The 27,563-nt window shown below is 45.6% G+C and overlaps 1 protein-coding gene across 2 annotated transcripts in view; it reads right to left on the bottom strand.

The window, feature by feature from the left end:
• The window catches only part of Sox5 (SRY-box transcription factor 5), a 998,560-nt gene that overhangs the window by 793,168 nt on the left and 177,829 nt on the right, over positions 1-27,563 (bottom strand). For both annotated transcript variants that reach the window (XM_075982319.1, XM_075982312.1), the window contains exon 2: positions 26,892-26,971. The gene's annotated coding sequence lies outside the window, so the exon portion shown is untranslated. The remainder of the gene's footprint in view (positions 1-26,891; positions 26,972-27,563) is intronic.

Below are 27,563 nucleotides of genomic sequence, written 5' to 3'. Positions count from 1 at the left end.
AGTAACTCCTTCCCACCTTATAGCCAGAGAATAGGATAAGAACATTAAAACAACAAATTTCATTGGTGCCCTATGAATCCCTCTATAACCATCTCTTCCAGTGCATTATTAATAATCTTGCATTAATAATTACAATGGAAATGTCTTTTCAAAACTGCATCCAGACTTGGTAACTGTTGGTTTACAGGTGGAACAGTCCAGACTGTCCTCAGAATCACAGTCCTCCTGCCTCAGCTTCTCAGGAGATGGGATCGCAGGCAGGTGCCAAGCGTCATGCCCAGTATTAAATATGGCTTGAGCTAGTGCACGCTGCTTGCTGTTTGACAACATGGGTTAGTGAGATCCAGAAGGCCGGTAGTGAGCTGACGGGGCGTGTTCTACAGCAGATAGATATTGCAGGTAGAGTGGAATCAAACGCTACAGGGAAAGCTGGAAGAAGTCGAGGAAGGAAGCGTCTGCATGAGGACTTACTGGGAAAGGCACCCGCAGCAAGCCAAATGGCCTGAGTTGGATCTCCAAGAACCACGTGGCAGAGAGAACAGACTCCTGCAAGCTGTCCTTTGACCTCCGCATGTGCTCCTCGATATGCGCATGTCCACACACAAGAGAAACAACTCAAATGGAATAAAGAGTTCGACTTAAGCCCCCTCAAAGCTGCCCATGTAGAATTCATGGAGAAGGGCAGTAAGTAATTATTGTGTCTCTAATTATCTGTGTGGGATGAGGGCCAAAAGCATCCCAAATCACCTTTGGTGTTCTTTCCTTCAGCAAGATTTACTGACTGAGCATCTCCAGTACCAGAGACAACCCTGGACTCTACAGAGCCGAGCACGAATACACCCTGTCCTCTTACAGCTGATACTGTACTCAGAGGGAAAACGGGGGGCAGAGTAGATGGAGACACACTATGTTAACATAGTGCTGGGGTAGGCGAGGGGTGGGAGAGAGCTGGGGGAGGGGCAGATAAAACGTTACACAGAGTGGAGGGGAGAGCCTCTCTGTGAAGGTGCCATCCTATTCAATACCAGAAGAAAGTATCTGAGTCACCTCATTATGGGTTTCCAGAACAAGACCGAGGCCTGCAGAGGCCCAGAGGCTGTGTCTTCCCCATAGAAGCACCCATGTCGGGGTGACTGGTACGGAGCGCAAGGGGGTGGAGGTCAGGTGACCTGGACACTGCGTGAGGCCAACTGTGCTCAGGGCTCCCCTGAGGTGGGAACAACAGGAAGGCCGTGATGCCACACACAGACTAGATTAGAAAGAAAGAAACTGGAGGGAAGCCAGTCATGGTGGCTCTCACTGATGTTCTCCAGCAGCTGCAGCAGGTTCTCTTGCTGGTGTGAAGCCAACCTGAGCTATACAGTTAAACCCTAGAAGAGACCGGGAGCAGGGGAGTGGCGAGGAAGCATGGGGGGAAGTTCTGTCAAAGTGGAAATAGCAGAGAGGATGGGCAGGTGCAATCTGGAAGGGCTGAGATGTGGGGTGCTCATGGGAAGGCTGAGATGTGGGGTGCTCATGGGAAGGCTGAGATGTGGGGTGTGCATGGGAAGGCTAAGGTGTGGGGTGCACATGGAAAGAAGGGAAGTTGAGGAGAAGTTTGCATTCTGAGCAATGAAAAGAGACAGGTTTGCCTTAAGCTGACCCAAGGAAGGGCTAAGAGGGTACCGCGTACAGAAAACTGTACACACATCCCATGCAACCGTCAGGCTGTGGTCTATATGTGTGAATCTACACTTCAGAGGACAGGGCCCACTGTCCGAGACACCCATATCACCCAGTATACTTTTCCAAGCTCTGGCCATGACCGGTGGCTGTTTTCAAACAGATCTTCCCTGATTGCTTTGAGAAGAGTGCGGAGAGCTACCCTCACATAGCCCTGTTAGGGCAGCCAGAGCCAACTGTCCACACACGCCTCAGCTTCTGTGTCGACAGCAAATCTCCGCGAGGCTGGCTTGTACGTTAACACACATCAGAGGACCCAGAGCGGCATCAATCCTGGATGTATCTTCTGGCTTCTCCATGCCTCAAAAGAGCCTTAAACTTGTGGAGTAAATATGATGTCCACCACGGATGCTTGGGGCTATCATCATCATCATCATCATCACCACCACCATCATCATCATCATCATCATCACCACCATCATCATCATCACCACCATCATCATCATCATCATCACCACCATCACCATCATCATCATCATCATCATCATCATCATCATCACCACCACCATCATCATCATCATCACCATCATCATCATCATCATCACCACCATCATCATCATCACCATCATCACCATCATCACCACCATCATCACCACCACCACCATCATCATCATCACCATCATCATCATCACCACCATCATCATCATCACCATCATCACAGCCACCACCACCATCATCACAGCCACCATCATCATTATCATCACAGCTACCATCATCAGAGTTATTTTTATTTAGCCCTAGAGTATATTAGACTTTACATTTTATATTTATGGTGTTATAGATCAGACTCAGAGCATTATTTTATACACATTAAATAATCCTACCTGCCAAGTTTAGTGGCACATGTCTTTAATCCCAGCACCTAGGAAGCCAAGCGTGACATATCTCTTTAAGTTTGAGACTAGTCTTATCTACACAGCATGTGTCAGGCCAGGTGAACCTATGTAATGAGACCTTGTCCCTAAACAAAGAAATAAATTAATCCCATCCTACTGTATTATATGATCCTGTGAGGAGTTCCTAAATTAAAGTCAGATTCCTTTGTGGAAAAAAATATAAATACAAAGGTTTGCTTCTTCGTTGTGACGCCAAAGAACAGCAGTGAAGAATAAAGAAAGATGTCAAGATGTGGACCTGGAGACAAGGGGGCAGGCTGCACTGGGACCACCTGTCCAAATAATACATTATTCTAACGCCCTTTGCCCGAAACAATCCCTTCATGGGCTGGTGAGCTGAGTGTTTGAGTTGTGAATCGTGAAAATCCAAACAGTGCTTATAGGAATAAAAAGCTCATAATAAAAAAAGAACTGTTGACCTTTAGCAAATAGTCAGATTTACTGTAAAATTATTGCTGAAAAATCCTGGGCAGTTTCTTTGTGAGTTTCTGCTGTAGGGAGTGGGTGATAAGGGACAGCGGAAGGGTGACCTCAGGGGATTTCCAACTTTCATCTATGCAGTCTTCTGTGTGTCGCTGCTCTCTGTGATCCAGGACCGCTGGGCAAACTTCTGAGGAGTCTTCTCCCCTGGAATATGCTACATGGGTCGTGGGGATCCAAATGCTGATCCCCAAATCTTCACAAGTCCTTCACCCACTGAGACATCCCAGAAGGCCTAGACTGGCTCATCTCTCTAAGCCAGTTAAGTATTCATGACATACGCCTTAATGTCCAGAAATGAAGATACACAGCTAAGCACATCTCAGGGTTTGGAATAAAACTTTTCCTGGGGAGATGCGCACCTGTTTACCACCCCAGATAAGGAAGTCAAGAAAGACCGAAGTACAGATCCACCAGAGGCCAACGCGGTGTGAGAGTCCTACATTTCCCCCATTTTACAACCGGATCTAGGTCTCATTTTAAGAGCAAACAAGTTCTTTTCCAGCAAAGGACCCTTAACCAACACCGCCCCTGAGGGCAGAGAGGAAGAGGGAAACACATGAGGCCTGAACCAGCCCCCACAGTATCACAAGACAGTGACCAAAAAAGGACAGTTCCTGTACCCCTGAAACAGGTCCGGACTTGCCCCAGTATGCCCAAAGGAGAAACTAAAACTATAGATAATCAAACATATATTAATGTAACTGCTGCTTGTTTAATCAATCTTGCTTTAGATGACTTAACTGTCCCTGAAATTCCCCTAGCTATGCTTAAAAGACCTGTGCACCTTTGTCCTGGGTTGTTGCCAGTTTGTACAGGTGAGCGACCCCGCATGGGCTGGTGAACAAGCTCTCTTTGCTTTTGCATACTATTGGAGTCTTGGGTCTTTCTTGGCCATTTTCGTGGACCCCTACAGGTGAACCACTGCATTTTACAGGACTATTTATAGGAACATGGATGAAGCAGAAACGACTCACAGACAGCTGCATCACCAAAGGCCACCCCAGCACAGGGGACAGCTCGCAAAGCTGGGAACCTGGAGCACACTGCACAGCCTGAAGGCAGCTCAAGAGGGTGGAGAGTGAGCTTTCCTCGTGACTCAGTTGGTCAAACCCTCTTCCAGGCTGCTCAGCAGTTTCCTACTTCTTCCAGGCAGCTCAGCAGGTTCCTACTTCTTTTAGGCGGCTGGTCTGCTCTCAGGATCTTCTTGGCAACTTAGCTTGCCTGAGACTCTTTTCTTGTAGTTTAACTTTTCTGAGGAGGACTCTCAGCTTTTACTGCTTACTCTGTTAGGGAGGGGACTAGTGAATCTGGTCAGTTTCAGGGACTTCCTGAAGTAATTTTGAGTTGCTGGCTTTCCTGCTTACAGAGTTTCCCTGCATCAGAATGGACTCTTTCAAGCTGGTGGAGACTGTTACAGAACACACTCCTGGGCTGGTCTGTTTTCCAAATATCATGCCCTTTGGAACTGACAGAGTGCACAAGGGGCTTGTTTGGACAGTGTCCACATTTGCCAAAGCAAATGTAAATTTTCAAAGCCATGTAAATGATTACGCCAGAGGATCTTTAATATAGTAGTTAAAAATGTGGAAAGGTAGAAGTGCTGATTTTAAGGAATGTTAAAGTCATATGATATCTGCAAAGACCTTGCTTCAGGAGCCTATACACCAGCTCTCCGAGGATACAATGTCCGTCCGCATACAACATCTCTACACATCCCATCGCTCCAGGGACATTTTACCCTAATTCATTCTGGTCTCACACTATCCTTGGGGAGCTTGTCTTCTCAGAGAAGTGAGTAGCCAGCCATGGTGGTGTACATCTGAGGTAACAGCGCTTGTAGAGGAGACACAGTGGGTTCAGAAGAAGTTCAAGGCTAGCCTGGGCTATTAGCAAGTTTGGGGCCAGCCTGGGATACATAAAACCTCATCAGAAAACCACGCAAAACAAAACAAAAAGTAAGCAATCTCCACACAATGTAGGCTTCCTGGTACAGCACCATGAAATGTGGGTTCTATAGATGGGGGCACTGTTTCCCCAACTGCACAGTCCTGGAGAAATGAGTTCTGGTAGACAAGCAGGAGAACACAGGAGAACTTCTTTGACATCTTTCCTGTCTTGAAAAGCTGGAGATAATTTCCTCGGAGGAACTATTAAAGTGCCATCCTCCGCTGTCACTTTAAAGAGGAAAGTAGGGCTAATATACATAATCAGTAAAACTGCGGAGTGGGCAAATTCTGTGTCTCCACATCCTCCATCTTCTTTGATGACAAGCTTCTTCAGTTCCCCTGCCATCTCAGTCCCTGGGCTATCTCTGGTCACTGTACAGTCCAGCAACTCATTCACATGGGGCTCAAATGGAAGTGAATGGCCTCACTGGCTTTACCTCCCTGGTGGTTTGAATAAGATATGTCCTCTAGGGGCTCCTGAATTTGAACATCGGTCCTCGGCTGGTGGCACAGTCCAGGGAGGTTAGGATGCTTCAAAGGTGAAGCACTGGAGGACCCATTGGGGTCCCCAGGCTTTCAGAGTTTATACCCTTGTTGGCTTCCTGAGTGATGAAAGACAATCGGCCAGCTGCTTGCCCCTGCTGCTGTCTCTCCCTCTGGAACAGTAAGCCCAATAAACCCTTCTGGGAGTAGCTTCCCACAGTGGCAGGGAAGTGACCAACACAAGTAGAATTCCACCTATAATCATCCAACTGATCCTTGGGTCGCCTATGGAATTATTTCAGCACTATTAAATTTTATCCCATTAAGTTTGGGCCAATGCAGTCACTAACTTCCTTAGCATCAGGGAAGTGAAAGGAAGTTAGAAACTAAGTCTAAGTTTTCTAGAAAAGGAAATCAAAGTCACATTCCAAGGGTCCCTCCTCTCTCATCAAAGTTTTGTATAAAAGTGAGAAGTGTCAAGCTGGAGAGGTGACTGTATGGTTAGAAGCACGTGCTGCTACTGCAAAGGACCCAGGTTCAGGTCCCAGCACCTGTGCCAGGTGTCCAATGCCCTCTTCTGGCTGCTATGAGCACCTACACTCACGTGTGCATACCCGCATTAAGACACACAAAGATATATAATTAATCTTTTTAAGTTGTAAAGAGAAAAAAATCCAGTGGGTAGCAAGGGTAACAACTGAAGTGTCTGCATGTGTTTCTTAGACTGATGAGCGTACACTCTTACCAAGGAGCTACTCCTCCACTGTGTCCTTAGCTCTACTCACCACTACCTTCTTTACATCGGCAGGATTTGGGGACATATTAAACTTCCATTTTTAAAATTAGGATCTGATGGCAGCGTAATCTGTCAAAGGGAGTTACAAGGCTTCGTTACGCCCTTGAGACCTGACACTGGCTTCCTAGGAGCCTGACATGCTTCCTCTGTTTTAAATTCAAGGCAGCATGCGCGCGTCTTGAGTCTTCTGAAACTTCCTTTGCATGTTATTCCTAATTTACCAAAAATGGATGTTCAAAAACAACTTCTAGCTAGCTGTCACCTCATCCCACCCTGTCTTTCCCAATATAAATCGTAGTACGGATACTCTTGTCTAAGTGCTGCCTTGGGCAACTCTCCTTCCTTACCCCTCCCATCAAGTCGCCATCTAATGCGGTGTCCTTTGACCCGGCCACAGCCCCTCCACCGCCCCTCTAGTGACAGCCAACTTGCCCTCTGGCTACAACTGCAGTGGCCTTTGCACACACATCCCTGTCCCTTCTCTCGATCCCAGAACTCGCTCTGCACAAGCGCTCTTTAAAACTTACCCTGACACCCCACATCAAAACATCACATTATGAACTATAAACATGGCCAGTTATTACACACCCATCATGTATAACCCACATATTAAAAACAGTACACCCGACAAAATCACTTCCCCCATATATACCTGCTTCCCGCCACACGGAAGATGAATCCATGTGCATGTGTGTTCTCCTCCACGGTCATGCCCCTAGGGCTGCTGTGACCACAACCAACTCTAGAGACACCGCCCCTCTGCTCCTGCAGGGGGCTCAGCGTCTCTCTCAGGTCTTTATCTAGGCTACTGCCCTGCCTTCCATCTCCACACGGGTCTTCACAGGATTTGTCTCTCATCCCATCTTAGGTCTGCTCAAAAACCCTTCTCTGACTTTACTATCTAAGGCAACACTAGCACCACCCTTTCCCCATTTAGTTCCTTTATGTGATTCACCCTTGTCTCTGGGTCTAGTTAGGATTTCGATGGCCAACAAAAGACACCATGGCCACAGCAACTCTTATAAAAAGAAACATTTACTTAGGGCTGGCTCACAGTTCATAGGTTTAGCCCATTATCATCATGGCAGGAAGCATGGTGGCACACAGGCAGACATGGTGCTGGAGAAGGAGCTAAGAGTTCTACATCCAGATCCTCGAGCAGCAGAAAGAGACAGAATTACTGGCCTGGCTTGAGCTTCTTAGACCTCAGAGTCCACCTACTAGTGACACACTTCCTCCAACAAAACCTATTCCCACAAGGCCACACCTTTCACACTATCACACTTTGTATGTGTGTGAGTGTGCACGGACATATACATGTGTGTATATTTATTCATATGTGTGTATGTATGTGAGTGTACATAGACATATACATGTGTGTATATTTGTTCGTATGTGTGTATGTGTGTGAGTGTACATGGACATATATGTGTATATTTGTTCATATGTGTACATGTGTGTAAGTGTACATAGACATATACGTGTGTGTATATTTGTTCGTATGTGTGTATGTATGTGAGTGTACATGGTATATGTGTATATTTGTTCTTATTTCTGTAAATTCTTATTTTATCCCTAACCTCCTACAAAGCAAGAGTTTAGTCTGTCTTACTCATGACAGTTATTTCTGCCACTTGTAATAATACCCAATACATAGAAGAAACTTAGAAAATGATTTTTTTGAAAGATTCCCATAAGCATCCTTAAAGAAATGCCTAATCCTATAACCTCTGACCCTGGTACAGACAAGGAGAAGCATGGAGGACTGGGGTAAGATTTGGGGAGTACGGCATTCAGGATGTCCCTTCAGGTCTCCTGTGAGAGAAAGTCTCCTTCCCTTAACTCCACCAGCCAGTGACAAGCAGGCCCAGGCTGGTCCCTTGATTGCCAGTGAGTGCCGGTACATAAGGCCCACTAGCCCAGGAGTGGAGCACGAGTCCTATCATCCCCCTTTGTAGCTCAGCCACTGCTCTCCCAAGTATAATAAATGAAGAAAGTAGATGGAAGCTAAGGAAAAATAAAGCAAAATTAGAATCTGGCAAAGCAAGCGCACTGCCTGGGGCGGCCCGGGGCTGACGGCTGATGACAGCTAGCAGACAAACCCTGTTCCCTGCTCTAAACTCTGTCTATTACACAAATTAGCAAGCTCATCAGTAGCGGCTCGGCAACCACCTTCTGCAGAGGCAGCGGCTGCAGCTACCATGCTGCCTCTTCCGTGGCTGTCCTGGTGGTGAGGCACGATTGCAGAGCACCAAGGTTGCAGGCAGCGGCATGGCTGCCAGGCACTAGATGAAGCCCCCACACACACACACCCGCGAGGGCACAGGACTGCCTCACTGTGTCTGCGATCATGCAGCCGGTTCCTTCCAAAGAGCTAGACATTTGTTGTGACGTAAAGTTGATTACTGTGCTAGGAATTTACCATGTAAATCGGAGGAAGCATCACGAAGCACACGCAGCAGCCTGGGAGAGGCAGACGCTTCCGTGTGGATTCCGTGTGTTAGAAAGTGGGGGTTCTCTCTGCAAAAACGAGGGCTCATTTGAAGCTGTATGTTTCTTAAAACATGACGCTTTTCTTTAAGAAACTGTGAGACACCTTTACTCCAGGACTCAGAAGGCTGAGGCAGGAGGATATTCATGAACTTGAGGTCAGTCTCAAAAGATAACAGAATAATCTCTCTGTCTGTCTCTCTCTCTCCCCCTCTCCTTCCCTCTCTTCCTTACCCCACACACAGCAGGGAGGGATTATGAGATACCACAGTTTAATTTTAAATTTAATATATTTTGCTTCTTGCATGTTGAGTGACTATAAATAACAAAATATAGTGAGTCTCAAAAAGCTAAAGTTTTCATCATAAAGAAGCAAATCCTACAGACATAAACATGTTTCAGCAGATTTAAACCACACACACTGTATCCACGGGTCAGAACCTCACATGGCCTGTCTTATCAATTTTCAGGTATCACTATATAGGTTTAAAATTATGTTAAAGGAGCTGTAGAAATGGCTCAGTTAGTAAGAGTACTTAGTGTTCTTTAAAAGGATGGAGCTCTAATTTGAGCACCCACATAGGGTGGCTCTCAAAAAAAACTATAATTCCAGCTCCAGAGATCCAACCTCACCTTCTGATTTCCATGAGCACCTGTACACACACACACACACACACACACACACACACACACACACATCAAATCAACTTGAATAAATTTACAAACAAAAAATAAACTCTGTCCACCCACTTTCAAAGAAGGACGAAGTGAGATCAAATCCAATGTATACAACATACAATTAACAACATCTTTCTCTAAAAGTTAAAATCAATGTAAAGCAGATCTTCCGGCTTCCTCTTTTAGAAAGTGGTTTCTTTCTAGAGGAACATCAGTATGGAAAACACTCTTAAAACATACCCATCATCAAAAAAAAAACCCACATCGTCGGAGAAACATGGTGAGAAGCTGCACACATCTTAAACACTTGGGATGTAATGTAATGTTGCACCAGCAACAAGGCAGTGGCAAGCTGACTGACAGAAATAACACAGAAGAGACTTCAGACGCCAGAGTCTGCTTTCAGACAACCTCTCCTGGACAAGACTCTCCAGCGTCTGTGTTTCCATGTGTCTTTGGTCTTTGTTTCAATTGGGTTTCCTGACAGAGTATCCTTTTGTAGCTCGGGCTACCCTGGAATCCATCCTGTATTGGAGGCTAGCTTCAATATGGAAACTTTCCCATATTGAAGTGTAATTTTGTCATTTCCAACAAGAGACAAATTATCTTCATGATAAGAGACAGCAAGGTACCAGGGACATCTGTAGAGAGGGGGAAATAGCCCAAACAACATCATTGAGAGAATCAGAGACATAGGATAGAGAAGTGCTCCCCAGCAGACAGAGAAGTGCTCCCCAGTGGATAGAGATGTGCTTCCGATGGCTGTTTGGAGCCTCTAGCTCCACTCTCAGGATAGAGGCTGCCTCTCCTGTCCACTTCAAAGCAGGGCCCTGCCACCATTGGCACTGCTGTGACCTCAGACATGGAGACAACTATTTCCCAGAAATTAAAGTTGACATCTTTGCCATTTACTCAGCTCTCACAGGAGCGTCATCCCCACCTCTGAGCATGTGCTACCTGCCTTAGTAAGACACACCATGTAAATAATGTTTGTGAAAGTGTCTCTGTCCTCTTCAAATGGTGAGAAAGCTTACCTCGCTTGGGAGTCCACATAGAACAAGATCTAAAAGTGGCTCTGTGGTCAGTGAGGAGCGAGGAAGTTCTCCCACTCTGTCTTCTTGTCCTTGTTCCTTAAGTCAAAAAGAGTACTAAAGCCGGATGGTGGTGGCGCACGCCTTTAATCCCGGGACTCAGGAAGCAGAGGCAGGCGGAGGGTGGTGGTGCATGCCTTTAATCCCAGGACTCAGGAAGCAGAGGTAGGCAGATCTCTGTGACTTTGAAACTAGCCCGGACTACAGAGTGAGTTTCAGAACAGGGTCCAAAGCTACACAGAGAAACCCTGTCTGAAGAAACAAAACAAAACAAAAATACTAGAAGGCTATTCTTTATAATGGTAAATGGTGTTGACATGACTAACAATTTTGAAAAGCATATGTGGAGGAAATGTCTCCTCTTCTGAGGAGGAACTCAGGCCTGGACACCTCCAGGGAGGTGAAAACAAGCCTGTAGTGGAATCTTCTGCTTGTCTCTTCTTCAGTGGAGGGATGCTGACACCTGAACACCCTAACAGGACCTTCTGGGGATATCACACTTCCTGTATGGTATGGCACTGCCCTACTCCCTTGGTGACCAAATCACACAAATCAGAGCCTGGGGGAAGTGCAAGATGAGAATGCCCATTGCAGAAAGAATCCAACTGGGACATGCACAGTGAAGAACTGCCATTTTATCAGCAGACTCCAAAGACATGTTAGTGTCCAAAAGACCCTTCTAGGAGAATCAACCAAGAAAAACTTCAAGAGAACTGCTTTGAAAATAAGAAGGAGAATATGTGGTCATTTTAAGTGGAGACAGTTGACCAAAAGTGATACCGTGGACTGCAGATAATTCAGTTGGTAAAATCCTTGCTTTGCACTAGGATTATCTGAGTTCAACTTCCAGAACCCACATAAAAGGGCCAAGCACGATGAAGCATGCCTGTAATTCCAGTGCTGGGGAGACAGAGACGTGGGAATCCTGGAACTAGCTGGCCACCAGCCCACTTTGCAAGTCACAGGCCAGTGAGATTCATTGTCTCCAGAAAACCAAGGTAGATGGCACCTGAGGAATGATGCTCTAGGTTGGCCTTCTGCCTCCGTATGAATGTTTGCTCATATCCACACACATATATGTACACATGTGTATGCACGGATATATGTGCATACACAAACACACACAGCAAGCACACACATACCTTTTCCCTGGCACACTATAGCTTGTGTGATTTCAACATCCTAGCAAGTCCTCCATGCCTTCATTTCCTTATCCACGAGGATAATAAGGAGACCACTAAATTCCCTTAACGAGCAATAATTCTAGTAGGACTAAGTACAATATTTCGTGATCCTTAAAAATCCCATAAGGAGACTAGCACAGTGGAGATAATTGATCCAATAGCATTCTCCTCATGGGCAGAACCCGTCGATAACTCAGAGCCCAGACTGATAACTGCCCAGGCCTCTACCCTCCAGGATGGGGAAGGAGTCGCTGGAATTACTTTGCGGCTTCTGATAAGTCAGCACGTTGCCAGAACCATATTTCTAATCTTCTAGAACTTTCCAGCTGGAGACCTCCTTCAAACCCAGCGACATCAAAGCCTGCAGTTCAAAGGCCACATCTTGCCTGCCACTCCCCTGACATTGCTGGCTGCCCTATCCCCCAGAACGAAATGCCCTCTTTATCTAGAAGGAGTTCACGCTGCTATGAACTGGAGTCTGAGGGAGTGAGGTTATTGGTTGCAAATGTTCGAAGGATCCTAATAATTGCAGTTAGGGATCCGTCCCCTCGTGTCACGGAAGTGGGAAGATAGGTCAGACATAATGCATTTGGTTAAGTGTCGAAACTGAAAAGGTACTGTTTTATTTTAAATGCCACGGCCCTGACAGAAGCTGGGGTTACTGGTGCAATGCTCTCTTATTTGAAAATGTATCAGGGACATGGCCTCTGAGGGTCAGGCTTTCATTTGCTGATGTTAATTCTCAGCTGCCTGCTCCTCGTCCTTCATTGCAGCCTGTGTCTTAGCTGGGCACGCTCCTGACTCCCCGCTCCATCCAGACAGTCCATGTAAATAGTGTTTCTGTTAAGGAAGTCATGTTCAGTGTGACTGGAGCACGCAGAAACTGATGTTGATGTCACTTTAGATTAAGCTCTTATTTTAGCAAAGGAGGCAATTGGAGCAGGCAGCTGAGTGGCCGAATGAAATATTCAGCTCATTTCATTTAGAGCTACCCAGCTCCCATTGTTCACACTGGCAAGCTGCTTAACCCTGTGGGTGCTGGCCCGGCCAGTGGTCCCGTCCACCTGCACACATGCTGACTTCCTCCACCAGACACTGCCTATCCATCAGCACATTCTGGAATCCTCGGGGGAAGGACCCGGGAGGCAGTCCACCAGATGCATTTCCTGAACTCCCATCCATTTCTGAGACCAGGAAGGCTGCTTTAAAAGGACTGTGTATGAAATCCGACTCCATTTCTTGATGCCCTTCAAAGATGGGTAGGCCAGGAAGATGCCCTTATGATAATTGCAAACTGTTTGAAGGTAAAATGTACCAACAGGAGGGAGAAACTGGACTTCACTCTCCAAATCATTCACATATAGCTCTACCAGAGGGGCTGCTTAAACTTAGCTGAGGGCCCTCGCCCCAGGACAAACCCACCTTCCTAGTCACATACACTTGGAGCTTGAGCTTGTTATCTGGGAAACTTGGGTGAACGAAATTTCTGAATCATATTCTGTTTTCTTCCTAAAGGTGCCATTATTTAACCCTTACCATGTCAAAAATCTGGATAATTTGTCGAGAATCTGTTTATCTGTTTAGAGCCGCAGAGCATTCTGCCATTATTTACCACTATCAGAAGCCAGGAGCCTGGTGAGAGGGCTCATCGGTCAAGAGCATTTGTCGCTCTTACAGAGGACCAGGGTTCAATTTCTAGCACCCACATAGTAGCTCACCGCCTCCTGTCACTCTCATTCCAGATGATTAATTGCCTTCTTCTGACCTTGGAGGGCACCAGGCACACATGTGATGCATAGACATATGTAGTAGGAGCTGCGGGTTGCATTCCACCACCCAGCTCCCACCACCGGCTAGCTTTACCCGAAATAACAACACATAAATTGTATTCATATAAACACTGCTTGGCCCATTTCTATTAATGTGTGTAGCACCCCAAGGTGCGCTTACCGGGAAGATTCTAGCCTACGTCCATCCTGGGTCAATCGTCTGCCCGGGAGAGGGGAGCATGCCCTCTGAGCTCACTTCCTCTTCCTTCCAGCATTCTGTTCTGTTTACTCCTCCCACCTATATTTTAACCTATGAGGGCCAAGCAGTTTCTTTATTATAATTAACCAATGACCTTCCTCCATCAGACATAAATGCAGGCAAAAATTCATACATGTAAAATAATAAATAACATGTAGCGAGAATTCTAATTGGTATTAACAATAAACACCCGGAGTCAGCTATTAAGGGGTGAAGTTGAAAGGTCAGAGAAGCAGAGCAGTCAGCCACTAGATCTTACCTCTACGAAATGCTCAGACTGACTGGGGTGTCCCGTCTCCATGAACCCTCAGACTGAATGGGTATCCTATCTCCATGAACCCTCAGACTGAATGGGTATCCCATCTTCATGAACTCTCAGACTGAATGGGGCATCCCGTCTCCATGAATCCTTCTCTGCCCAGTCATCTCACTTCTAGAGCTGGGATTAAAGGCATGAGCCACCACCTCTTGGCTCTGTTTAGACAGACTCATTCTCCTGTAGTCCAGGGTAGCCTTGCACTCACAGAGATCCATCTGCTTCTGTCTCCTGAACCCTGGGATTAAAGGTATGTGCCACCACCACCCAGCGTCTATGGCTGACTAATGTGGCTGTTCTGCACTCTGATCTTTAGGAAAGCTTTATTTGTTAGAACACAAACAAAAAAATATATCTAAAAACTGTTTTAAACTTCTGAGTTCTAAATTGTGTTTGTTTGCTTTTCTGTTCTCTTCCCACCCTCCCTCCCACCTTCTCATCCTCTCTTCTCTCAATTCGTCTTCCTCCCTTTCCCTGTCTCATCCTCCCACCATTTTTCTTCCTTACCCCATTTCTTCCTGTCCTCATTCTTGCCCATCTTCCTGTCCCTTATCCCCATTCTTCTTTCTTCCCTCTCTCTCTCTCTTCCTTTCTTTCTCCCTCTATCTCCACCTCCCTCCTTCCCTGCCTGTCTTTCTCCCTCTTTCCTTTCCTCTTCTTCCTGACAAATCCAACGAGGAAATGGGACCCAGAGAAGTGACACTGAATTACTTCCATATATCAGATTTTTCAACTGATTATTTCAAGTCTGTGTCCTTAAAGTACAGGAATTTAGAGAAATTCTATTTGGGTACTATCTGTCAAAGAAGGAAAATGTCATGATATATTAATCACAGTATAAAATACAGTGTCACTGGATTATTGAAAGAACTTGCATGTAGGCTAGGTGCTGGTAAGACTGAATTGTCACCAATGATGTGGCAAGCGAAACACAAAGGGTGTGGCATAGAGCCTTTAGGTCACTGGGGTCCCCACTCAAAGGGGATGCGGAGGCCCTGGTCTTTTCCTGTTTTCCCATGGCTCGGGATATTTCAAACCTAGCTTCTTTCTCAGCACCCACATTCACGAGGAGTCACTGGCCCAGGACACATTCATGGAACAGAATGACCTCCAGCTTCACGTGTGTGACACAAGGCTAAGGAGCAGGCAAGGTAGGCAGACGCCAGCAGCATCTGCACAAATTTGTGTATTTGCAAGTTGCAAAATACATCTGATTCGACTTAAGATAATCTGGACTTCTAGTGTTATCCTCGATTTGATGCGTGCTCCCTAAAAGATAAGAATGGCTGGCCTCCCCAAGGCAACCACAGCCCTCGGTAGATTGCCTGGAGTTTATTTCAAGGTCCAGGAAAATGTTAATCTAAGTGAAGGACTCCGAAATTCCATTCATCTCTGGAGAAAAAAATATTACCTCTGGAGAAAAAATATTACTCAACAGCCTAGCTTGATGACACACATGTAAACCCAGTACTTCAGAAGGAAGGCATGCATTCAGAAGGCCAAAGACCACCTCAGCCACACAACATGGCGTTCAGATCCAGACTGAGCTACATGAAACATGGTCTTAAGGAATAATCAAAGGGGAAAAAGGATGTTATTTGTCTGGTTAAGCCATCTGCTCTACCAGTAATTATCATGCATTTATTAATAATAACAAGTATGGAAAAGTTTAATTACAAAAGCTATAGATTGTCGCTCAAAGGCAATTGTACGCAGGCCTTGGCCACCAGCCTGGCACTATAGGGTAAGATTAGAAAATGTAAGAGCTAAGACTTAGGAGGAGGACGTAGGTGAGGAGGGACTGATGTGGACTGAGGATTCTGGTCTCTTTCTCTTCTGTTTCTGCTTTCCAGACATGAGATGAACAGCTGTGCACAACACAAACCCAACCGTGATGTTCTCCGAAACTCAAAGCAACAAGACCAGGGATCATGGTTGACCCCAGAGCTGTCAATCAAGCACACCCTCCCCCTTCATCAGCTGGTGGTGTGGTGTGTGCTGCAGTAAGATCGAGCAACCCGAAGCTTGGGCGTCCCGCTGACACTTGATGGTAACCGGTGTTTGAAGCAAATTTTGTTCATGGAATCAAGAAATATAGTATAAATCTACAAGAAAGTGTAAAAGCCTGCTACGTCTAAAATGCAGACAAAGGGCAGGAGTAAAATTTTTTAAAAAGGCACACATTTCATCAGCTAAAGAAATAGTCTGAGGATGGAGGAGAACACACAGTGTGATCATTGCAGACTGGCAACTGCAAAGAAGGCTAATGGAAATATAAATTTGGGACACTATTTGTCAACATGTTTGTAGAAGTAAACAAAGAAAGAAACAAACCCAAAATTAACTGTGGTGCAAGTTTCTCTTGTGCCTATTCTGTCTGAGCAAAAAGAGGCATTTAATAACACTCTGTCTTAAAAATATGCATCACTTACGTTATATATAGAATTATAGATATAGATATGGAGAGTATTCAGCATCATGCTATCCATTAAACAAAAGGCAGGTCAAACTGATCTATAAAAGACAAGTTAAGGAAGGTTTGCAATGCAAAAGACAATAGCAAATTGAATTAATCATGTGTTAATTATATTTGAATAGGCAGTAGAAAGGGACCCAATCTTTGTGTCTTAGTGTACTCAGTCAGTCACTGGTCATATGAAATCTAATCCAGAAGACTGGGTATGGTGGTCCTGGAAGTAGAGGTAAGGATATCACTGCAAGTTTACGTTTATCACAGTCTTGTCTATATGATGAGTTTCAGGTCAGTCAAGACTATGCAATGGGATGGTGTCTTAGCAAGGAAAGGAGAGGAAAGGGAAGGAGAAGGGAATGGGGAGGGGAGGGAAGGGAAGGAGAGGGACCAGAGAGGGAAAGAGAGAAAATGGGAGGAGAAGGGAAAAATAAATCTAATTCATGTACTGGAATGTTCATGAAAACAGCTAAATTTATTAAAAATTTTGATAGACTTCTCAAAATTCTGTTCATTAGTAGTCTGAAGAAAAATAAAGTCTTAGATTTAGGGATCAAATTCTTGAAACGCTCAAGACAGAAGAGTGGATCTCTGAAGTGGAAGAAAGGACTCACTTGTTTCTTTACAGTTCAGTTGGCTTTCTATTCCATCTCCAGGCTTTCAAATCACCCTCTGTTTCTCTCTTCAAACCATAGAAATTGAATGGCTTAGCTAGGGAACGATTAACAAATGAAATTTGAATATAAAAATGTTAAGACTTGAAAGACTTTTAGGGAGGGTGGCAGAAAATTAAGAGTTTTCAAGTTTCTCTCTCTCTCTCTTTCTCTCTCTCTCTCTCTCTCTCTCTCTCTCTCTCTCTCTCTCTGTCAATAGTGAATATGAAGCAAAACCACAAACCCCTCAAGATTAGCAGAGGCAGAAAGATGCACGCACAGTTGGCTTCCTGTGGACACAGGAGTGCGGCCTGCTCGAGGCACAAGCATGTGACCCAGCATTGGGTGGCAGAGGCAGGAGGCCATTCTGGTCTACATAGCAAGTCCTAGGCGCACCAGGGCTACATAATGAGACTCTCCGGGAAAAGAAATCTTCGCCCTCTCCCCACAGAGCCAGTCGGCATCTGTCCAGTCCTCTGCATCTGAACAGAGGAAGGCTTCCACAAGGGGTGTTGCTAGGTAGATCCTAAGGTATGTTATCAGTGCAAAGTGATCTCATGGCCCCAGCTACACATATTATACATAAAGAGCACGCATGCATATGTGTGTGCATGCACACCCATTTTGATGAGTGCTTAACATGTTGCAGATTCCCAAGAGGATTGAAATAAAGTCTTCAATAGAACATAAACTCATCAGACAGTGTTTTTAAAAAGCAACTGCTCTTTAGATTTCAACGTCCATGAGGACCCGCTTGGTAAAGGTTTGGTCTCCACCACAGCAGTGCGCCTTGGAGGTGGACTCTGTATTATTGAGTACATGTCTTTGAGACATGGTAGGACCCAAGTCTCTTCTTCTTGCTTTCTTTCACATCCTGGCCCTGAGTGGAGTGATTGTGCTCCACCATTGGCCCCCGAATGCTGTCCAGATACCCACCTGACCATGAATACGATCCTTCGAGATGGCAAGCAAAAATAACCCTTTTATTCCTGGAAGATGCTTCAAATATTTACCACAGTGATGGAAATAGGAAAGCTCAGCAGGCCAGTGACTCACACAGGTCCCCATTGACAACAAAGTGTGGCCAGTGAGGACCTTCAAATAGCTCACTTTGTGTCGAATATGAACAGCTTGAATATTTCCCATCAATTTGAACATGTGGAACCGACCTGACAGCAGACACACAAACTTCTAAGATCCTCCCTTGAGATTCAGTTTTTCTTATGAGTGGACATTTGGCATAAAAATCAAGTATTATTACGATTTGGGTATATGTCAAAGTTTGTGCAAATTATTATTCACTTTTACTTACACAATGTCTTGCCCTGGCCCTCTGAGTTTGTCACAGATATGTTCTGGCCCTTTCAGAGAAAATTTGTCAGCCCTCGATCTGAACAACCTGACTCTCAGGTATTTCTACCTCTGTACCCGGTGTGTGTATAAGCATTTGAGGCATGCAACATCACTATTAGCATAAAGGATTTACCACTGGCTTCAAACTCTTCCTAAGTCGCTCTTAGGAAGATAGCACAATAAATGAGTCCCACCCGATCCCATGGGAGAACACAGCAGTGGATGGCATCCATCTTACTCCAGATTAAAATGAAAAGGGGGTGGGGGTACTTTTACCAAGCAATTTATCTTGAAAAATAAAAGTATTTTAACCCAGTAATTTAGCTTGAAAATACTAATACTAAAATTATAAAGCTCAATGCTGGTAGGTACATGGAAAAGGAAGCCTGCTTCCCCTGTACTGTAACAGGGTTAAATGGTACAGATTAATGTGGAAAGCAGTGTGGTAACAGATAACACAACCATCTGAAATATTAATTCACTTTGACAGGGTCAGTCCACCTCTGTGAATTCAAATATAAACACACACAAACACGCAGACATATACACACATAAACATATACATGCACAAATACACATGAAAACAAACACAAGGACACCCACACACAAACGCATGGACAGATGAACACACACAGACTTACACACACAAACATGAATAAAAACAAACATACACATACACAAAGATGCCCGATAAACAGCTCATGCTCCTGACCTCTCTTTGCCTCTCCTCCCCTCCCAGTACGAGAATCCTTAGCCCAAGTTCTTCTGCTGCGCCAGTATAACCATCCCACCCTGCAGTTACAACCATCTCTCCCCTCAGTTACAATGCTGTCTGAAGAAACCGCCATTATGACAGTCTCATTTTGGGGCTGTATCTATCGCCGTGAAGCCTGACACTTACAGCTTGGAGGTAAAGAAAAGAAAACGCAGAACTGCGAGCAGGAAATGTGTTGGGGTGCACCATGTCACTCTGTGTGAACAGAGATTTAACACGGGGCAATAAAGCAAGAGAAAGCACTAGGAACAACCGAAGTTCTAAACTTGGTGGAAGGGACTCACAAGGCCCTAGCTGAGGAGCTGCTCGCACTTCACGGCTTCTGGGGGAGTCAGTTTTCCTCAGTGTTGCTGCTCACCCGTGTTCCTGCAAACAACCCAGATGAAACTCAACCATTCAGGTTGGTTTTTTTCCCCTTTTTAAAGACACAGAAGTAGGAGACCGTATTAAGAAGGGCTCCAGAGTGAACAGGAGAAGAGAAGGGGAACTTTGGAAGTGACTATGATCCAATACAATCTCGGCATATATGGAATTGACAAAGAAGACATTTTTAAACATTTTAAGACTTGCTTTCTACAAAGTTGACTTTAAGACATCATGTGAATAAGCATGCTTTACAGTGAGGCCCGTGCGAGCCTCGCTGGCGTGAGCTGCTGTCGGCTGCTTGGTGGACCTGGCTCCCTGATAAGCTCTTAGTTCTGAAGTTTGTCACTTCTGAGCTCTCTGTCCAATCACATTGCTGCGCATTAATATTTTTTATAAAATAAAACTCTAAACATATTCCTTCCCTGCTTGAAAACCGCCTTTGCCCATGGACTAACTGGCACAGGTTCTCATATGACATCACCCCACCTCCTGCTCCAATCACGTTCTCTGTTGTTTTAAATCCTGCTGTGACGTCACCCCACTTCCTCCCCAATCACGTTCTCTGTTGTTTCGGATGCACTTTTTTAGTCACAGCCCCTTGTCACGTTACTTTCATCTTCTTACACCTTAGCAGAAGTCTTTCTCTCTAGCTGAAGTGGATCCTCTCCTTGTTTCTGGCTAACAGCTTTCTAGTTGAGTTCCTAGCCCAACTTACCTTGCAGAGTCCCTCAAACCAGACAATGTAGTTAATAGCAATTGTGGGCTACTTGTCCCACTGAGTGTTTGTTTCCCTGTGTGTTTAAGTATCATGAGTCCTCACTGGGTGAGAGCTCAGCATTTCTCAACTGAATGATGAGGTGAGAAAGGAGATGTAAATGTTATGCGTTGTTTGGCCGTGTTCTGAGAAACACATCATAAGATGACCGGATTCTTGGGCCCACAAGGAGGATGCTCCCCACACACCCCAGGGGTTCAGGTCAAGCAGGCCCTCATTGGGGTCAAGAAATGAAGTTAGGGTGAGGAGGCAGCTTGATGGGTAAACTGCTTGGTGAGAAGCGAGAGGACTGAGCTTGGATACCCAACACCCATGCAAAACATGGGTTCAGTGGGATGCATCTGTAACCCCGGTACAGGGGCTTGTTGGCTAGCCAGCCACCTCAGGCAATCAGTGAACCCCAGGTTTAGTGGGAGGCGCTTTGTCAAAAGTAAGGTGTGGACAGATAGAGGAAGACCTGGGATGCAGACATTTGGTCTCCATATATGTATACACGGGCACACATTTTCCTTTCTCTCCCTTCCTTCCTTCCTTCCTTCCTTCCTTCCTTCCTTCCTTCCTTCCTCCCTCCCTCCCTCCCTCCCTCCCTCCCTCCCTTCCTTCCCCCTCTCTTTCTATCTCTCTTTGTCAAAGGAGGGGATACAGTAACTACAACTCACATGGTACAGTAGACTTCTTTATCATATACAACTTTTATGCACATGGGGCCTGGGATATAGCTCAGTCAGTAAAGTGTTTGCTGCATACACACAAAGCCGTGGGTTCAGTGCTCAGTGTGACATAATGTGGTGGCCTGGGGCACACCTATAATCCCAGGACTCTGAAGTGGAGACAGGAGGGTCAAGAGTTCAAGGTCATTCTGAATGGCATTCATAGACAACCTGAGCTATATGGCATTCTATCTTAAAATAAAAATGATAATAATAATAACACAATAATTCTTAGCGTATGCTACTAATAAAACAGTAGGAGAATTTAAAAGCCAATGGACACAGGGCTGACTATGCTGACCAAGCATCCTGCACGCTACACTTTGGCTGAGCTGCTCCAACTTCAGGTTTGCCCACAGAGGCAGAGGTGCACCGGGAGCTGTCACACCAGGGCCACCAAGGTACCTTTAGGAGATGGGGATTCTTCAGCCAGAACAGCCCTATACACACCCACTCATGAGGTCATCTCCACACACCGCGCCTGTTCCTCAACAGTCCAATGCCAGGCTGGAAGTGCAGCCTGGCAGTGGAGCCCTGGCCTGGCATGATGCGGTCCCTTAGATTCAGAACTCAGGAGGAAGAAGTGGGGAGGTGGACCCTGCTGACTCAGGTAAGTAAGCCTGGTTATTTTTGTCAGACAGTTCTTTGGTTAGGCTCTAGCATCACACACAGACCACACTGGTCTAGAATTTGCTACATAGCTGAGGAAGACCTTGAACTCCGATCCTTTGGCCTTCGCTTCCCAAGTGCTGAGATCACAGGCGTAGACTCCATGCCTGGCTCTATTAGTGGGACTTTTTAAAAAGATTCACTGGTTTTATTATTTCATGAATACGACTGTTTAGCCTGTATAAATGTGTGTGCATCACATCTGCGCTTGGCACCTCTGGCATTCAGAAGAGGGTGTCGGATCCCCCGGGACTAGAATTACAGACGGCACTGAGCTCCAAACGGGTACTGGGAATTTGCCTAGGACCCTCTGCGAGAGCACCAAGTCCTCTCAAGCCCTGAGGCATCGCTCTAGTTTCCTAGCTGGAGTTTTCAGCCCTTATGTAAAAGTATTTGTAGATGGCCGTATCTGATTTATAATAAGACATTTGATTTATAATATTCTTGTAACTGGCTCTCCCACTCAGCCTCTTAAACCCACACACCTGCACGCGGCTTATTCACAGGCCCGGCAGTGGACTTTGCTTGAAATCACGTACACCATTAGCTAGATTTCCCTAATGCCCTTTCATTAAAGTGAAATTTTAAAGAAACATTTCTCACTAGAGGTATAGCTGAGCATATGAGCATCCATTAGAATAATCTTACCATGCACATATCTGACGGCATATACATCAGCTCTAACTAAATCGATGATAAAGAAAAAATTACCACCTGGAAAAAGGCGGTGACGAATATTTCCAGACTCTGGTTCCGCGTCAGGCTTGGTTTTTTAAGTCATTGTGGTCAGTCTCATCTCCCACTCAGGAGGCAATAAAACCGGGTTAAGCAAAGGGAAACATTCACAACGACCTGAGAGTTTCAAACAGTATCCCTGGTGAAGTTCAGCACGGTCCGCCCTTTTCCGGGGAAGCCATTAGTTATTCCCATGATGCTGCAAGTCCCTTGAAGGGACTTCAAGCAAACAGTTTATCTTTATTCTTTTGTATGTTTTCACCACGTTGCTCTATTACACTCTGTTTAGATGTGCCTCTTGTGAAGGAGACCACACACACAGCCTAGTCAGTCAGGGATACAGGTCAAGGGGACCCTCAAGTGAAACTCCAGGCCACGGAAGGGTATCAGTGCACACGGTACCATTTTAATAGCTGAGGAAACTCTGCGATCATGCCTAATCTGTTTGGTGAGTTTAGGTGTGAATCCGTCTTCCTGTCAAGAGGATGACATCAGCTTGGACCACGGGCTCCGCAGGATGGTGATGCTCAGGTCACACAGGAGTGGAACACATCCGTGTTAATGTGAGAGCCACTTCTGAGTGGACTATGATTGGAAAGAGTGACACCCGCCCTGCTCCACAAGAGCCAGGATCTCTGCTCTGTGATGCCAAGGTTGTGTGACTGTCTGAAGTCATTCAGCCTCCTTCAGTTTTAGCCCTCCAGGCTGAAGAGTGTCTCCCTCAAAATGGAGATGATGAAATTCTTTCTCCTCACAGTTATGTGTTTATGGGTGTGGCACACATGTGTCATGATGCGTGTGTGGAGGTCATAGGGCATCTTCTTCCTCCACATGGATTCCAGAGTTGGAACTGAAGGAGTCAGGCTTGGCTCAAGCACCTATATCAGTCTCTCAGGCTAGTCATCCTGCTGGCCTGGGATGTTCTATCCCCAGTATCCTGGAATGTGACCTCATCTTGCTAAATGTAATTCATTAAAATGAGATCATTCGTGTGGGCAGTCAGCCAAAAGACTAAAACAGATGGAACTGGGCATGCAAGGGGGTGCATTCTTTTATCCCAGCACTCAGAAGGCAGAGGCAGGTGGATCTCTGGGTTCAAGACTAACCTGATCCACAGAGCAAGTTCCAGGAAAGCCAGGTCTACACAGAGAAAACCTGTCTTTAAAAAAAATAGCAAACAAACAAAGCAGGGGAATGTGAACAGTATGACAGACGGGTAACATGAATTTTCTGTCACTGTGACAAGACACGGGAGGTGAATACCGCCCATCGAGGAAAAGAGCAATGTGGACCTTCTTCCTAGACGTGAATCCAGGGTCACTGGCCCCACCAGTCTGATGCCCATGATGCATCATGGCTGAAGCATGAGGTAAAATAAAGCTGCTTACAGTATGAGTCAGGAAGCAAAGAGAGGCAGGCGGAACTGCTGGGTGAGAAGGCAGGGTCGGTTGTGGAGGCACTCACGACCTCGCCCCCTAAAGATCTGATGTCGGCTCTGACCTCCTTGCTCTACTTGCCTCACACTGGCACACCCAGGGGGTCACGCTTTGGTATGTGGGTATTCGGAGGACACTTATCCAAACCCCAGAACATGATTGGGAAGGAACAATGTAGGAGACACAGAGAAAAGGTGCCCCCTTGTGCCAAGGAGAGAAGGTGGATATGGCACCTTTCCTCAAAGCCTTCAGAAAGACCCAACCTTGCAGTATTGCTGTGAGCATCAGAGACTCCGAGACAATAAACTCCCACTGTTTGAAGGCCACCCATGAGGGTCTATTCCTTGGAGTGCCCTCTCAAACGTCTTCAATAGTAAGCCCTTAGTATAAAATGTGCGGAGCTGTTATAACAACATGGGAAGAGCCCAACGAGCAAAGCTTATTTCTTTATCATATAGGACAGAACGCTGAGCAGAAATCATGGGGAGGGAAGAGCCAGTCATGTGATTCTGAGTACCGAAAGCTCAGTGTCCCCTGGGAAACTAGAATGGTTCCCATACACAGACGTGGGCTTGGAAGAGACCCTTGTACTGGTGACCTAACTCACGAGGAGAGGCTGGCCCCTCTGCAAGAAAATTTCAGTGTTGTTAAGAGAGGTGTGACTATTGGGCAGACCAGGAAGTACTGGGAGGGCAGGACAGCTGCCATCTTAATGTCCTTCACTCTTACAAACAAGCTTTCTCCTACCTCTACTTTCCCTAGCTGGGGTAGAGTGACCAGATCTTAGACTAGAAGATTCAACTGAGGCACCTTTAGCTTCCAAAGAAACTAAGGCTTTAAACTTTAACAGGGAGGTTTCACGACTCAATGGGATGCTGAACAAACTTCTTGCCTGTGGAAATCAACTATGAAACAAATATGACTAAAAGTTTCCAGAAGGCTTACCAGGCTCTATGCCCCAAGGTTCAAAAGACTCAGTGGAATAGAGACTGGCTTATAATGGTGGAATTCTGGAAGTCAAGGGGGTTGGGAGGGAAATAGGTCTGGAATCTGAGGACAAACATGTTCCCCTTCCTGCTCATGCAGACCAATAAGATGCACACTTCATGGGCATATCAGCTAAAGAGCAGCTCAAGAAACCTGGTGGAATCATCCATGTGACACTGCTGAACTCCACGGAGAATGAACAATATGAAGAACAGGGGCTGAGCAGGCAGGGGACTTTGAAGGAGAAGCCATGCTCAAGTTGAGACAGTTGAAGCCAGATAAATCCAGTAAGGGCAATATACAACTCCTCCTAAAGGAACTTAAATAACTACCAGAACTACAAAGCACACCTAACTTAATAGAGCCCCAGGTCATGTGAGATAGTTCTCCAGGGGTTTTCCATTCTTCTTTTCCATGTTCTAACCCTTTAGAGTTCAGCTACAGCAGCCAATGTCTCAACGAGCAGGTGACTGGTAAAGAAACAAGCCAACGACAAAGATAGCAACAACAACCAAAACAAGTCATGAAGGGTCCTCCTCACTGTGAGTCCCAAGGAAGTGAGCCCTTCAGTAAGACAAGAGAGACGGTTTGCTGTTAACTTTGAAGCTGTGGGTGTGGCTGATGTACAGCTTCTGGCTGGAGATTAGAAGTCTCCAGAAAAGTTTCTTTTTTTTATCTCCAAGTGAGCCTATAAGTTCTGGAGATAAGAACTAAATTTGACCCAGAGATAAAATATAAAAACTGTGGTTGGTTGATTTCTGTGCTGAGTACTTTTACTTGCCACAAGCTAAAGTCATCTGAGAGGAGGGAATCTCAATAAGACAACGCCCCCATGATGTCAGGTTGTATGCACACATGTAGGGCATTTTCTTAGTGATTGATGTGCAAGGGCCCAGCCCATTGTGGAAGGTGCCACCCCTGGGCTAGTGGTCCTAGATTCTATCAGAAATTAGGCTGAACAAGCCATGGGGCACAAGCCAGTAAGCAGCAACCCTCCATGGTCTCTAAATTGCTCCTTCTACAGGTTCCATCCCTGCTTGAGTTCCTGTCCTACTGCCTTTGGTGATGAACTGTGATGAGGAAATGTAAACTGAATTAACCCTTTTCTTCCCAGTTGATTTGGTCATGGTGATTTATCATAGCCATAGGAACCTGACCTGAGACAATTTCCATGCTGGCCTTGTTCAAAATATGCTACAGGATGAAACTGTTGTGGCGAAATAAAAGAAGGAGAGAACTCACTGGGGGGATGCGGCAAAGTTTAGATCTTAGAAATGATCTACCATACTATTTTAGACAAGGCAAGATGGTAGGGTCTAACTGTGTCATAGAATACAGAAGCCATGGAATAAGCACTGTGCTTCAGGGTGACAGTGTCAAGGTCAGGTTGTTTTATGCCACCCCACAGGATTTCTTCCGGTCACCATGATTAACAGATGGCTCCAAGATGCACGTGGAACATATAAGAGATAAGCAGAAGTCTCTTGAAAGTAGACTTTAGTGTATGGCTGGGGATAAAACTCAGTGATTGACACTTGCCTAACATCTTAGGATGTATGAGGCCCTGAGCTCCACTGAAACACTGCAAAAATGATGGAGGAGGAGAAAAAAAAGAGAAGGAAGAAGACAACAAAACGATGACCAATAAAAGTGCCACTGAGCAATAATTCACACATGCTCAACCAGGGTTAGGAGCATGGCGATAGTAATGGAACTAACAGCGACGAAGCTAGAGGTTCAGGCCGCGAGAACTCAAGCCCAAACAGCCTCATTGGGAACTTAGACGCACCCACATCACTGCTTCTATGGCTAAAAGGAAGATTTCCATGGATACATGAAGAACTCATACCTGCCACATGTGGGAGGCTTGTCCAAGACTTCTAAGAATCCTCCGGAAGGAGATCTTGGCACCACAACAGGTTAGAGTATCTGGAAAAGAATTAGAGTAAGATCCTTTAGAGTCATGGTCTATGAAGACAGCGTTATGGCTGTGAAAATTAAGTGTTTAGGGAAATGTTGGAAGGCAATCAACCACACGTGGCAGAGCAACACACTGAAAAACCTACATGCCCAGAGTCCTCAGTAAAAGGGAAAAATACAGTAATTATATTGCTTATTTTCAAAATTACATTGTTTGTTTCAAATAAAATGCCCCAAATTAAAGAAAACGCAGGATAGAGAAGCTTACTGGGGGTTTGAAGTTCCTGTCTACTATGGTTTATGTCCCCGTAGGCTTATGTATTTGAACACTTGGTTCCCAGCTCATAGTGCCCAGTTGGAAGGTTGTGGAGCCTCTCTGGAGAGAGCAGGTCAATGGGAATGGACCTTGAAGTATTTTAGCCCAGACCTACTTCCTGTCTGCTGGTTGTGAATGGCTGATACAACATCACCAGCTACCACTCAATCCTGATGCTGCCTCCTCAGCAAGGATGGACTGCACCCGTCCTGAACTGCTTCTTAAGGGAGATTTGTGGGCATTAAGGAGAAAAGCACTGAGTATGTACCCAAGACGCTGAATGTT

Source organism: Microtus pennsylvanicus, chromosome 8 (genome assembly GCF_037038515.1).
Source record: "Microtus pennsylvanicus isolate mMicPen1 chromosome 8, mMicPen1.hap1, whole genome shotgun sequence".
Taxonomy (NCBI): domain Eukaryota; kingdom Metazoa; phylum Chordata; class Mammalia; order Rodentia; family Cricetidae; genus Microtus; species Microtus pennsylvanicus.
This window is presented reverse-complemented; position numbering and strand designations above follow the sequence as displayed.